The sequence below is a fragment of the Staurois parvus genome, unplaced genomic scaffold (assembly GCF_062004578.1).
Source record: "Staurois parvus isolate SC_StPar_1 unplaced genomic scaffold, SC_StPar_1.0 ptg000124l, whole genome shotgun sequence".
Taxonomy (NCBI): Eukaryota; Metazoa; Chordata; class Amphibia; order Anura; family Ranidae; genus Staurois; species Staurois parvus.
Window position 1 is genome coordinate 2132958 of NW_028317920.1, and position 15023 is coordinate 2147980.

Here is a 15023-nt window from a genome sequence, read left to right on the forward strand (position 1 = left end):
AGCGCTAAACATGCCTAGTGCTTAGGCGCATCTAGACCCCTTTAGCCATGCTTGGTGTTTTTATACTCAAAAGCTCCTCTCTTGAAAGTGATTCTTCTGTGTTCAGGAGAGGAGCTTTGACTGCTTCTGAACGCTGCTGCTCCTAAATTCCTCTAAAAGCCTTTGTGTGCATGGACACATATATGACATGGGGGTTGATTTACTAAAACTGGAGAGTGCAAAATCTGGTGTAGCTCTACATAGAAACCAATGAGCTTCCAGATTTTATTGTCAAAGCTTAACTCAACAAGCTGAAGTTAGAACCTGATTGGCTACCATGCACAGGTGCACCAGATTCTGAGTGCTGAGCAGGGGCGGACTGACAACTCATGGGTCCCCTGGGCAATAGGGGATCAGGGGACCCCTGTGTCCTTGCCCACACTCAAAGCACATCCATAAAAGACTATAAAAGGTACCAGGAGCATTTCATGGGGCCCCCTACTGACCCCAGGCCCTCGGGCAGTACCCGATTGCTCGAATGGTCAGTCTGCCCCTGGTGCTGAGTTTAAGCAAATCTCCCTCATAGGCCATTATTGTGTACAGGGGCTTAGACAAGAAAAAAAATGTTCCAAAAACATCAGGAGCAGCAGTTTGCATGAACCCTAAAGCAGTTCACAAAATTGTATTTCAACTTTGCATTTAGCTGTTTGCCTGGAGTTCAGCTTTAAAGAGATGAGCTGCTAAGCCAAGTTTATGAACTGAAAAGCCTGAGCCATGGCAAATGGTCAGATTCGACCCAGATTCCAACACCAAGAAATGAACCTTGAATACCATTCTTCCTTGGGTACTACAAACATTTTATGATTTTTTTTTAAACTTGCAATCCCAGAAGGGCTACAGACGGCACGTTTACTGGATGCCACCGTCTTTTATGTGACACTTGCTTTGGTAGCAGTTTAATTGCTTCCTGGTATTTTAACACGACTGGTATTTGCTTTTGCCGCTGCGGGATAAAAGGCTGCTAATCTGACGGTACAGAGAGATCCTTGTCAGCAGTTCACAGGGAAGACAAAACGCATCTCTCTGTGCAACATTGATGATAGGGTGGAGAACAGGTGTAGCACGCTTTCAACATGTCACACAACACCGGAGGAAAACACGATACACAAAGGGTGCAAACGGCGATGTCAGTTCCTTCGCCAAGCCGATAAAAGAATTTCATCTTTTAAGAAAAGTGGGACTGAAATAAACCCCACAGTGTTTTATTGGAGATGACAGGGATACAGAGGTGATAATTCCTTTTGATTCTAGAACAAACTATTCGCAGACCTTGAGTCACACGTGTGATTTTAAGTTGCCGTTGATGTGTGAGATGTAATCAGAAAACAAGAAGAAAACCGAATGAGATATTAGAGATATTTAGTAGCAGATGGTGAACTAAACGCGGTTAACGCTTCTTCAATGTCAGGGAATTTAAAGTGGAAACAAGTTAAAATCTAACTATGCTTTAATCTACTTCCATCCCAATACAAGCCTATTCTGTCTTCCCTGTAAAAGGAAAGATGTCTGTACTTACCTGACTTACCTGTAGCACCCACCCTCGCTGATTACCAGAGGTTCTTCTCCTAGACTTGTGCGGAGGCAGCCAGGCACACAGCAACAGTCCTTTCATTCTGGCTCAGAAATCAGTCTACGAATGTCTTTTTAGTATTTATTTATTTATTATTTATTTATTACAGGTACTTATATAGCGCCGTCAATTTACACAGTGATTTACTGTTGAATAAACTTGGATTGAGTGCAGGGAGCTATGGGGCACTCCAGTAATACTGCAGAGTAACAAGAGGACGCTCTGCACTTTGTCAATACTTCTTAGAACAGTCTCCCTAGTAGAAATCAAGGGATTGGCCAGCACTTAAATGTTTTAGAAATTGTCCTGGACCAAGCAACTAAAGGCACTTGTGCACAAGGGAAAACAGCAGCAGATACTGGGATCCCAGACTCAGGTCTGTACTCACAATGTCCCTGGATACTTGAATGCTTCCTTCCATCATTAGCCAGAAATTCAACTGTTAAACTCTCCAGACTAGATTCCCAGTGAAATCCCTCGATTTGTTTCAAAAGTTCTCAGAAAAAAATAGCCCCCCCCCCCCGCCAACTGTGACCTAGAGCTGTCCCCTGGGAACACACCATTAAGCCTCTCTGATGTGTTCCCAAAGGATGTGCCATTGACATCCTGGGATAATGGTCATCAAGGACACATTCCCTGGGGGCACATCATTAGGCCTCCCTGGGCCCACAGATGAGTGCTGTAGATAGAAGAGGACCATCATGTCACACTGGTAATTATTCGACTTAGGAGGGACTGGAACATGGATAGGTGGGGCAGTGCCGAAGCACAGAGAGGGTGAGTGCTGATTGCCAATGTTACTTGTTTTAAATAGAAAGGGATGGGAGACCAGCTAAAAAATTAGGCTGGAGTTGGCTATAGAGCCTGTAAATCCAAAACAAGTTAAGTTTTGAATAGAATGTGAATAGGTTGGAAACTTTGTGAGGTTTTCATTTCTGTTTCTGTCTCTGCTGGGGAAATCCCTCTCAGTATTGGACCTGATGACTATTGAGCTACTGACCATGTGTGTATATTGAAAATTTCTGGGGGAGTGATGTTAAAACTTTGCCTCGATACTGAACCTTCACCAGCCAGACACTACAGTAGACATCTACTAAAATTGGAGAGTGCAAAATCTGGTGCAGCTGTGCATAGAAGCCAATCAGCTTCCAGGTTTTACTGTCAAAGCTTAATTGAACAAGATAAAATTAGAAGCTGATTGGTTACCATGCACAGCTGCACCAGATTTTGCACTCTCCAGATTTAGCAAATCAACTCCTACAAGTTTGATGAATCAAAAATGAAGTTACCATTCCTCAGCCATCAATCATATTCAGATCTGCCCTGAAAGTTGGAATATGATTGGCGACTGTGGAAAGTTAAATCCAGTTCTTAGCAAGAACATGTTAATATATTATGGCCTAAATGATTGATGGCTGACTTAGCTGACAACAGACAACAACAATACAAAAATGATGAGATGTGCCAAAGTGTCCATGAACTATGTGTTTCAAGAGACAACTTAGTTAAAAACAAGTGAAGTATAGTGAACAGAAAAAACAATTAATTTACAGTTTGCTAAATCTGCACAAGTTTTCTGCATACAAGATCAGCTAAAGATCGTTTTGTGATCACTGCTGGGGATGAGTGCATCTGCTCCGGTCTGCTTTGCTGGGGGTTTCGTCAATTCCTGCATGAAGACCACAACACTTGGAATCGAACCCTACTGAATTTGGTGGGCATATCTTGATTCTGCTGTACACTCTGGCCATTTTCAAGGCTATTTGTAGCAGTACTGTAAAAAATGGACATTGGCTGGACAATGCTGTCACAAGGACCTCTGCAGTGCATATTTTAGGCTTATTTAACTTATGTGCAACTGGAAAGGAATAAAAAAACGTAAGCTGCAAATAACCCCTGAGACCATCATCCTAATGCTGGCTTTGCAAAACACCCCTTTCTGCAAGTTTACGGCCTGTGCTACACCACAACTGCACATACACAGGTGCCATTATTGTGCCCCAAAGGCCACCCTCAATCACCATTACTTTGTACAGAAGTTCATTCCTGCTTTCCACCAGAATGTGCAATGCAATAAGGTGGAACAGGTAGAATGTAAGGAGGAGGGAGGCTGGAGTGATGGCTGTGAGAACTAAGAAGGTTGGTGTGCTGGCAGTGAACAAGACAGTTGGGGTTGGGGTAATACGTTAGGCAAGAAGAAAGTCCTAGGCCTAAAACAATTTGTACCTGTGAAAAACCGGAAAGTGTTTCTTGCAAGATAAGCCTGTAAACTCAGTCACTCACATCACAGAGGTGATTACTACAAGAAATGCCACCTTGTAGGTAACAGTAGAAAGAGGAATGTCCCTGATTGGTTCAAAAGGCCATTTCTGAAGCACAGAGAGAACCAAAGTAGGTCTTAATCATGGAGTAAGAGACTACAAAGGCTGAAAAACAAGATTGAAAGGACAGAAACCTGACCTTTGATAATGCTAAGAGACAAACACTAGTCTAGGCCTAGCCATTTGCCCACTACCATCACTGCTGTATATTTTTTACTGTTTTACATTTTCAATAATTTTACGTTTTCATTTTTTTTTCTTAATTTTAACTTGCAAGGCCATCCCTGCCCTAGTCAAGCAAACATGGGGAAGGATGGGAAGGCTGTAATTAAAATGCTTACAAGCAAACATTTCCACATGGGTTTCATGGGTTTCATGGACCTCCACTAGCTGGATATGGCCCCATATGTCGTCAATGTTCTAGCTTGCCATAATGCATTTGTCAGAGAGGGCCTTCAGCAAAACAGGGGGTATTTGTGATTTATATGCTAACTTTTTATAACCTGGGGTGAGGATTTGTGGTGCTTTGGATGCAAAAGTGTTTTTTTGCAATTAATTTATTTCCAAAAGATGGAGTGAGATGCTGTGAAAAAAATGCAGATCTTGAATAGACTGTCACAGGCTGGGCTTTGTACATGAATTAAGATACTACATTAGTTACAGCAGTGTAAACATGGCCTTTAGCAGGACAGTTATATTCAGGGATAATAGGCCTAACTGGTATATGCCTAACTTTAATTTATCTATGGGGAAAGGGGTATGTGGTGAGTATGAATGATATAATGTGAAATGGTTAAGGTGCACACTGTTCTGACACATTTGTTTTTGTTCTTTTCAAGTGATGGCAAAGAAAATTAAAAGGTCCCAATTAAGATGTTGACAATTGAAGAGCTAACTATCAATCAATTATTTCAGACACATATGATGACAGGCAGAAAATGTACCCCAGCACTGCAATTTAAAGCATAGTTTGTTAAAGTAGATGTAATCCCATCCGCTAAAATCTGTATAAGCTTTAACATAATAATATCACTTGCGAAGCTTATCTTTATTTAATGGCTAGCTTTTATGAAAATAACTGCTGATGATACAAAGGTCCGTGTTTGGGTTCTTTGTGTTCTGAGTTTATAGCACTCTGTCCCTGTGAATCACCCTGTCACATGCTTGCCCAAAGAAAACTATACATTTCTGTGCTGATGCACAGTGCCCAGGAATATTACACTATTGTCTGTGACGATAGCGGCGTCAGACCCCAGCCCTTCTCACCAAACTCGTGACCGAAGGACTAGCCAATCTAAAATCGTGCTGTCACATGCGTAACAATGCCACGGCCAACTGCACCCTGCACAAAGATTTTCCAGCTTATGGACCACAACCTGTGTGCCGGCAGCCTGGGAGCAATTGTTACTGGGTCAGGTTAATTACGCAATTAACCCTTCACACTGCCACCACCTCCTTTTTGTACAGAGAAAGAGGAAACTTGGCAATATCAGCAATAACACTATGATGTCTGCATAAGCATCGGTATACCACTGTCACCGCAGGCAGAGATATACCGAAGTTTAAAACACACACACAGTAGCGCTTTTCAGAGGCAGGGATTCTTAGTTTGCATTAAAGAGCTTTAGAAACAGTTCAACACTTTCAGAAAGTAAGATTTATTACTAAAAGGTCAAAAGGGTGCAATAAAAATATTTACAGAAAAAGATGTAGCCAATATATATATAAATATACAGAAAACAATAGCACAGCAAAGAGATAACAGAAAGAAGTTTAGAGGGTTAAAGTACTTGCCCTCAGCCTTGGGTTAAGTAGAGCAGGTTGCAGAGCAAAAGGGCCGTCTCCCAAGTGGGTTCCAATGTTAAAAAGGGAGAATTCTTCAACTTCCCTCAACTCAGCTTAGCTTAGCTTTTCCTAGGAACTCCACAGGGTGTCTCCCTGAAGCAGAGAACCAATCGCCTCATTTGGGGAGGGGGTTGTGTAGGCGGGGAGCTCAGGCTATGACCAAAGCCTTCACAAATTATACTATGGCCAATAACTTTTCCTAGGTATATATACCATTCTATCCATGAGTAGATTAATACCCAGCATCTTCTGCGGAAGATGCTGGTTAAAGAGATATAATTTTCTGCTCTCCTGTATATGCCAGCTAGGGGGTGTAATATACCAGGCGACTTGTATTAAAGTGAGCCGTCCGAATATGTGCTCCCTGTTTATGTACTTATGTCCTATTTGAAGATATAAAATTGTATGGAAAAGTGAGTTTTTAAATGTAAGTCTGTTTTTACGACTACCTGGAATGCCTTTGAGCTCAGTGAAGGACTTGGTTTATGGCTTTACGATATCCAAGATTGAGAAGTTAACAGACATCTAGGCACCAGCTCGGCTGGGGGTTTTATAGCCATGACGCCCTCCCAATGTGATCTCTGCAACAAACAGACCACATGTCACTCAACAGAGAGGGAGGGGGGATGTCGGAATAATCTGTTTTATGAGAGAGAGATACAATATGGAGGGGTTTGGAGAAAAATGGATCACCGCGTCCATCTCTGTGTGCATGATTGCTACATTGTCAACATTAAAAAAAGTCCTACAAAAAAAAAGAACTGCAGCCAGCAACAATAAAAACATATGCCATGTAAAAAAAACACATGTGGCCTGTTATCACTGTAGCACATTTGGACAGGGACAGTCTGTAAACAAGCTGTGAAAAAACAATTGCAGACGGAAACAATTAGGAAATTAGGAATATTAGCTGCATTGGGTTGTAAAAAAACCCTCCCTCCCCCACCCCCATAGTCTCCAAGATACATAGCAGTTTGTTACTTGCTGGAAATCCTGTATGGGTGCCTACAAATCCTACATTAATCTCTCCCTATGTACTAATTCAGCAGCACTTTGTAAACTTTCCCTATCACAGATAAAGGACAGTGCCAATATAGCTGCTGGGAACCCACCATTTTGTTTATTAGGTAGCTGAATTTTCTAAAAGCAATCTTATTGCCCCTTCTAAGCCACCTGATCTAAGCTCAAAGGCCAGGAAGTACATTATGTTTACTTGGTTACTATGGCGGTGAATTTGCCCATTAATTCAGCAGGTCTTTGAACAGGGAACTGGCTAGATTTGCCTCGAACCAATGGTAGGCCTAAGCCTCACCCTAATCATTGCAAAGTTATTCATCCCCTCTTGTAATTATGCCTTTGTTTTTCAGGTTCATATATAACACTGACACTAAATGTTTTCATTTCGTACATAATGCTTCGTTAAAAGCTTCTTTGGCATCTTTTCCCTTTACAAGCTCTCTGCCTATTATTAATCCATGGAGCGTGGCCTGGTAGATGGAGGACGTTAACCACTCATTATGATAGACATGCGTAATGTTTACCTCTTCAGACACTCAGATGCATCATTAAAGTCATAAGTGGGATGAAGAAGACAAACCCACAGAAATGAGCTGCAATAACTGCAGAAAAAGGAGAGATTAAAAGCATCATTTATTAGCTTGAGTACAGGTAAACTTAAAGTGGAACTAGAGTTCTATGGCAGAAAAAACTTTGCATATCTCCTCTACCATAAAATCTTTTTTCCTTTTTTCTCATTTTGTTTTAAATTGGTGTACTGACTGCCATGTCTGTCTGTAAAGATATTGGTGGTAAGAGCCAGGTGCTAGGACGATGTAGATATCTTCAGTGCACATGAACTGGAGTTATGTCATCAGTGGGCAACCAATGGCTAAAGATAGAAGACATCAGACATAGAAGAGGATCAGGAGAAGATGGCAGTAAGGTCGATAGAGTGACAAGGTACATACTAATGGGGAAGTCTGCCATAATGTGCAATAGAAATACAATGGTATTCATACACACAAATGAAGTCAAGGGAAATTGTAGATACAGTAAAGCATCCAAAAAAATTGAAGGATTCAATAATCCAATTAAAAAAGAACTGCTAATGCTTTACATGTATATGTACACCTCTGAACCTCAGCAGTCGCACATAGCTAACCTATATGGTGGGAAAAGCTGATACTTCATTTTAAGCTAATTTAAGATTTATTTTAAAGCTGCATCTAAAAATTGTCAAACAATTTCAGAATAATATTTCTCAAGGTAAAATTAAAAAGACTTTATCTACATTACATGATACCATCAAAAGGTTCAGAAAATCTGGAGAAATCTCTGTGCTCTAGGGACAAGGCCGTAACACAATATTGGATGCCCGTGATCTTTCGGTCCTCAGACGGCACTGAATTAAAAACACACATTAAAATCACCTTCCCTCCTCACCTTCAGGCGCTCCCTGAAAACCCACCTCTTCAGGGAAGCCTACCCCACCCTCACCTAACTGCTGCTCTCCTTCATTCCTCCTACCACTCCATCCCCCACAGCCACTTCCTCCTGTACCACTACCCCCTCCCTCCTAGATTGTAGGCTCGAAAGAGTAGGGCCCTCGAACCCCTCGTGTGCTGTTTGTAGTTGCTGTAATGTTTCATGTATTGTCCCCCCCTCTATTGTACAGCGCTGAGCAAACCCTTTGGCACTATATAAACTCGATGTAATGTAATAATGTAAAAGCCATGATTCTGTGCTGCACATCACTGCATGGGCTCAGGAATACATCCGAAAATCACTGTCTGTGAACACAGTTCCCCATGCCAACCAAAAGTGCAGGGTAAAACTCTATCTTGCAAAGAAGAAGACATATTTGAACATGATCCAGAAACACTGCCATCTTCTCTAGGCCAAAGCTCAATCAAAATGTGACATTCTTTTTGGCAACCTTGAGTGCTGTGTCCTCTGGAATAAAGAGGAAAGGGAGCTTCTGGCTTGTTATCAGTACTCAGTTCAAAAGTCTGCCTCCCTGATGGCATGGGGGTACACTCAGTGGTGTATTTAAGTTTCATGCTGCCCCAGGCAACACAAAAATCACCCCACCCCCACGGAGAGACCCTGACACTGACCAACACCCCCTCCCCCCCACGAAGAGAGCCTGACATTGACCAACAAAACCCCAGCCCCACCCCCACCTCCACCTGAGAGAGCCTTCCACTACCACCCCCCACTACCCCGGCGAGAGAGAATATATTCACCTTCACAGCTCTGGATATCCCCGGGAACAAGAGTCAGGCTCTGCATACACCATCAAGAAGCCTGCAGCCTCCCTCAGATACCACCTTCTCCCCATGCTGCATGTGTCCCTTCTTCCATCCCTTCTTTTGGGGGGTGGCGCTGCCCAGGGGCGGACTGACCATTTGGAAACTCGGGCACTGCCCGAGGGCCTGGGGTCAGTAGGGGCCCCATGAGATGCCCCTGGTACCTTTTTCATAGGCTTTTTTGAGTTTGGGCAAGGACACAGGGGCCCCATGATCCCCTATTGCCCGGGAGCCCCATGAGTTGTCAGTCCGCCCCTGGCACTGCCCCCTTGAAAAATGCTGCCCTAGGCAACTGTCTTGTTTGCCTTGTGGTAAATACGCCCCTGGGTACACTACTGCTTCTAAATGTGAGTTTAGGAGCTTTTGGCATTTTTATGAATAAAATAAATCAATAAAAGCCTATAGGTCTATGCGTCCATAGGCTTTTACCAGAGTTTAGGAGCAGCAGAGTTTAAAGGCAGTTAAACGTTCCTCTCCTGAATGCAGAAGAATCACGTTTTGGCCAGAAAATGTTAAACGCAGCAAAACATGTTTAAACACATCTAAATGTTAGCCGCGTTTAGCGCTTGGGCAAATATTCATGTCAATGGAAAGTACTCTGGCCAATAAAATGGCTTCATAATAGAAGAGTCCGGGTGCTTAATTCGCCTGTCTGCAGTCCAGACTGTTCACCAATTGAAAATATTTGGCGCATATTGAAAAGATAAATACGGCAAAGAAGACCCAGGACGTTGAGCATCCTTGGAATCCTTTATTGGATGAGAATGGGACAACATTCCTCTTCCAAAACTCCAGCAGCTGGTCTCCTCAATTCTTAGACGTTTGCAGAATGTTGTTAAAAGAAGATGGGATGCTACACCATGGTAAACATGGTCCTGTAGATAAATATATATGCACACACACGGTATATGCATGGTGTGTATATGGGATTTACAGTATTTTCACATTGAGACTCAACTCTTCTGAGCATTTCAATCAAAACTAGGATGGGAGCCCTGATATTATAGGGTAGCTATTAAGTTTTTGTGTTTCCCCCTCCATTGGGCAAATCAGCCTTCACTTCCTGTCCTTGAGAGTCAACAGGAAGTTAGAGAAAATCTGTCAAAGTGAAGATAGCCATCACTGGAACAGGTGGCCCACTATGAAAATTTCCCATGGCTTTCTGTTCCAGTGACAAACTTTGGATTTCCAGTCACTTGTCATCCCAGTGATAATAATTGCCAGTGCAAAGAGAGATGATAAATCTCACCATGAGAATACAAACAGTAATAAAAACCCAGGAGAATCGAACTGCCTGTGTATGCTGTTTTAAGCAGAAATAATAGGCTGCTTGCTTGACAATATAGAGATATCCCACTTGTTATATAAGATGCAGCAAAAGGAATGTGAGCATTGTACTCCTTCAGTGAGGGCAATGCCTGAGTATTAAACAATAGATACAACAGATAATCTTTCTATAGTCTGAATATTTGTTGAATGTTAAAGTAGAGCCAATGCATTTTGGTGCTAATAGCACACATATTTAGTATTAATAAATTATATATATATATAATTTATAAAATATATATATATATATATATATATATATATATATATATATATATATACATATATATATATATATAAAGCAAGGCAAAGATAAAATCTTTAGGAATAGATAATGTTAAGCAATATTATTGTGGGAAAAAATATTTAATCAAATTATTATATGCAGTTATGCTTAGGTGATAAATATCTATTTCATTTTTTTTTTTATATTTCAATATTTTTATTGAGAAACCAGCATATTATAACAGAGAACAAGATGGCAAACACAAAGAGAAAGAGGGGAGTCTACCCGCATGGTGGGACAAGATGCAGAATCAGAATCATAACACTTATCGGTATATATATAAAAAAAAAGGAATTATCAGACAATAGCATTACAATTCGCCCAAAAAGTGTCATAGCCATCAGGACATACTAGTTTCATAAATCAATAAATAATAATTAAACCAAAATGAACCAGAAGTGACAGAGAGAAAAAAAACAATTTTTTCAACGAATAGAGTAGGGAAAAAAAAGAAAGAGAAAAACGAAAAGTGAAAGAAAAAAAAAAAAAAAAAAAAAGAAGGGGGGGGGGGTCAGCTGCCAAACACTCACGATACAATCGTGATATAATCAATCCAAGGCTCCCAAGTCCTCTCAAATCTGGGCACATTGTCAGTGACAATACTTGTTAGTTTATCATTAACCATTATCCAGTTTAATTTTTGTTTCACTCTTTCCAGCGGGATCAAGGATTGTTTCCAACTTCTAGCTATGGTGATGCGAGCTGCCAGTATTATATATAAAATTAATTTAATCGATTTTTGGGGAATATCAGAGGGTAGTATATTGAACAAGGCCACTTCCGGCGATCTACGGATATTAATTCCCGTCACTGAGAACAGAAAATTAAACATGCGAATCCAGAATCTACTTACAACTGGACATTTCCACCAGACGTGGAACATGGTACCCTCTTGACCACAGCGTCGGAAACAGCCAGATGAAACGGAAGGATACATAATGGCTAGGCGAGCAGGAACCAAATACCAGCGAAGTAGCGTTTTGTAGTTAGATTCCACAAGATCTTCTTTTTTTTTTCTTTTTTAAATAGTGTTCATAAAAATTTTATAATAGTAATAAAAACCTGGCAGGGATTTTTACTTATGCACTAAGAAAAACTTTTTTGCTTCAGATGCACATTAATAAAGAGAAGGCTATTCTAAGTGTGGATTCCTGCCTTTCTGCAAGGAGATACAAAACACAGAAGATTTACGCTCACCACCGCCACTTTATTAGGTACATCTGTTCAATTGCTTGGTAACACAAATTGCTAATCAGCCAATCGCATGCCAGCAACTCAATGCATTTAGGCATCTAGACGTGGTGAAGAAGTTCAAACCAAGCATCAGAATGGTGAAGAAAGAAGATTTAAGTGACTTTGAACATGACTAGGTTGTTGGTGCCAGACAGGCTGATCTGAGTATTTAAAAAACTGCTGATCTACTGGGTTTTTCATGCACAACTATCTCTAGGGTTTACAGAGAATGGTCCGAAAAAGAGAAAATATCTAGTGAGTGGGAGTTGTGTGGACGAAAATGTCTTGTTGATGTCAGAGGTCAGAGGAGAATGGGCAGACTGGATCAAGATGATAGAAAAGCAACAGTAACTCCTGTCAATGAGGACCAAAATCACTGAGGAATGTTTCCAACACCTTGTTGAATTTATGCCATGAAGAATTAAGGCAGTTCTGAAGGCAAAAGGGGGTCCAACTAGCAAGGTGTACCTAATAAAGTAGCTGGTGAGTGTATATTAACCTTGGAAATTCCCTTTAAATCAGAATGTATGTGTCGAGATTTACTGGGCCCTGTTGTTGCTTATGCCAAGGGCCACAATGAACACTAATATTTGCACCAAAAATAGCATTATGCAGACATTTCTTACCCCTTGTTTTCTGCAACTTCCCTGTTCATGCATTACCACATGAAAAAGCCTTTGGAATTATATGCAGTCTGCCAGCGTGCGATAATTTGGATTGATTGTTAATTACGTCGGCAAGTAAATAGCTATGTAATCTCTATAATCATCATAGATTTCCGATCTCTCAGCACTTCCTGCCCATCTATTTAATATATTGTCCCAATAAAATGAGATTTCACCAAGAATGAATACCACCCAGCTACCTCTTTGTGTCTGTCACCAAAAGTAATGTAACCCTTAAAGGGTAACCCTACCTACTAATATGTAATTTTTACAATGGAAAAGAGTTAGAACATCCTAGATAACCATTTAATAATGAAAACTCAATGATTAATTTCACAGCAGGGGCCTGTTTTCTACTGATTTCTGCAGCATTGAAATCCATAGATAATTAGCGCTGCCTTACATCATCCTCTAAGAAAGGTTAGCTGTTACTGCTCGCTTGTCAACTGTTCCTTTCTAATTGAATCTTTATATGGAGCCATACTTATTCAGCTGTGTCTGTGTTTTCAGTAAAGCTGAATAGGATTGTTGGATAAGCAAAGTGATTTAGGTGAAGTTGATTTTGCCAAAATTACTCATTTGGCCATCAAACAAATTTGCTGTAGCACAGGGGTCTCCAAATTTTCTAAGTAAAGGGCCAATATACTGTCTTTCTGACTTTAGGCGGGCCAGGCTGTTACCAATGGGAGTAGAAAAATGAATCGGCATTAGTGGACATAAACAATTCCCCATCATTGGTATGAATGGAAGGAATAGTGCCCCGTTGTTGGTATCAATGTGAAGAATAGTGCCCCATTGATGCTGTTGGTGGGAGAAATAGTGCTCCTCGATGGTGTCAGTTGATGGAATTGTGTCCCAAGGGCTAGATAAAGGCAAGCTAAGGGCCAGCTCTAGCCCTCAGGCTACAGTTTGGAGACCACTTCTGTAGCAGAAACTCACAATTTTGCTTATTGAATTAGCTATATAAAATTGCTTAAAATAAAACATCTCCTTTTTTGTTTCTATATTTAGGGCTGAAGCCTTTTCTTTGTAGGGGTGTATGTAGTTCATGTCATTCAGGAACCTATTTATAAATGAGGAAAGAACAAAGAGAGGGCGCACAGGCCTAGGGCATTACCATAAAAAATGTTTAATAAGAAATAAAGTAGGTGTTGTATTCACAAACGACAATAAAGTCAAGGCACATCATAAAAGAACAGCTGAGTCAACACCGCGCTGAGTAACAGTCCGTAATGGGGAATGTAGACATCCAATAGCCTGACGCGTTTTGAAGACTTGCCTCTTCTTCAGAGCCACTTGCCAGAGGCATGTCCTCGAAACGCGTCAGCCTATTGGATGTCTACACTCCCTATTACAGACTGTTACTCAGCGCGGTGTTGACCCAGCTGTTCTTTATGATGTGCCTTGACTTTATTGTCGTTTGTGAGTACAACACATACTTTATTTGTTATTAAACATTTTTTATGGTAATGCACTAGGCCTGTGCACCCTTTGTTTGTTCTTTCCTCATTCAGTATATTTGGATTCCCCCGGTCTGTTGAGGGCAGCAAGGTGTGCATGTTCCAGGACATTCTTAATGTGGTTGCAGCCTGCATCGAGTCCATCCCCGAGCACAGGAGCATTTGTGTTTGCTGGTTCTTTGCCTATTTATAAATGTTTTCACATAAGATTTACACAACTTTCACAGATTTTTCCAATTAAATATAATTAGAAAAATGTGTGAATCTTTGGTGAAAGTTATGTCTCCCTGACAAGTTTTAATTATGGTGTCTCAACTGAAGAGATTCACTCCTCTATTTTTCCTGGTGACCAACGTCACCAAGACAGCATGTAAGGGAAAATACTACATTTTAGTTGATATGAAAGTGAGAGGCAGGGGGCACTCTTTCAATAGGGACAAATGTTCTGATAAATTGTGGTGGGATCTCCCAATAGTTTTTTCTCTCCTCTACGCTATCCAAAACTAAAAAAATGTTTTGGCCAATATCTAGCCTCTTATTGGTAATGGAGACTTGCAAAGAGGGGTATGCATTACCTTAACAGACCCTGTGCCCCATCTAAGTCCCACCCATCCTCTTCCATTCCTCCTCCTCTACCCCCACCCTTGCTTACAACCCCCTTTTCCTATGCAGAAAGCTGAGGTTCATGGGTCTTCAAGTCCAGGAAGTAAGCCATATTGTGGAACTTATGGACCCTTTGCACTTCAATTCCCAGGAGGCGATGAGGCAAAGAAGATCAGGGGAGCAGCTTTCAGAAATCAGACAGGACTCTTTTTCAATCTGCACTGAATCCGCACTGCCAGTGCACCGGACATACAGTATGTGAACAGTCACCATATGAATCAATGTTATTTCACATGTCATGCGGATTAGACATTCACATATATGTGAACTGGCACTATCTGCCTTGTACTTTGCATATTGTTTGTAT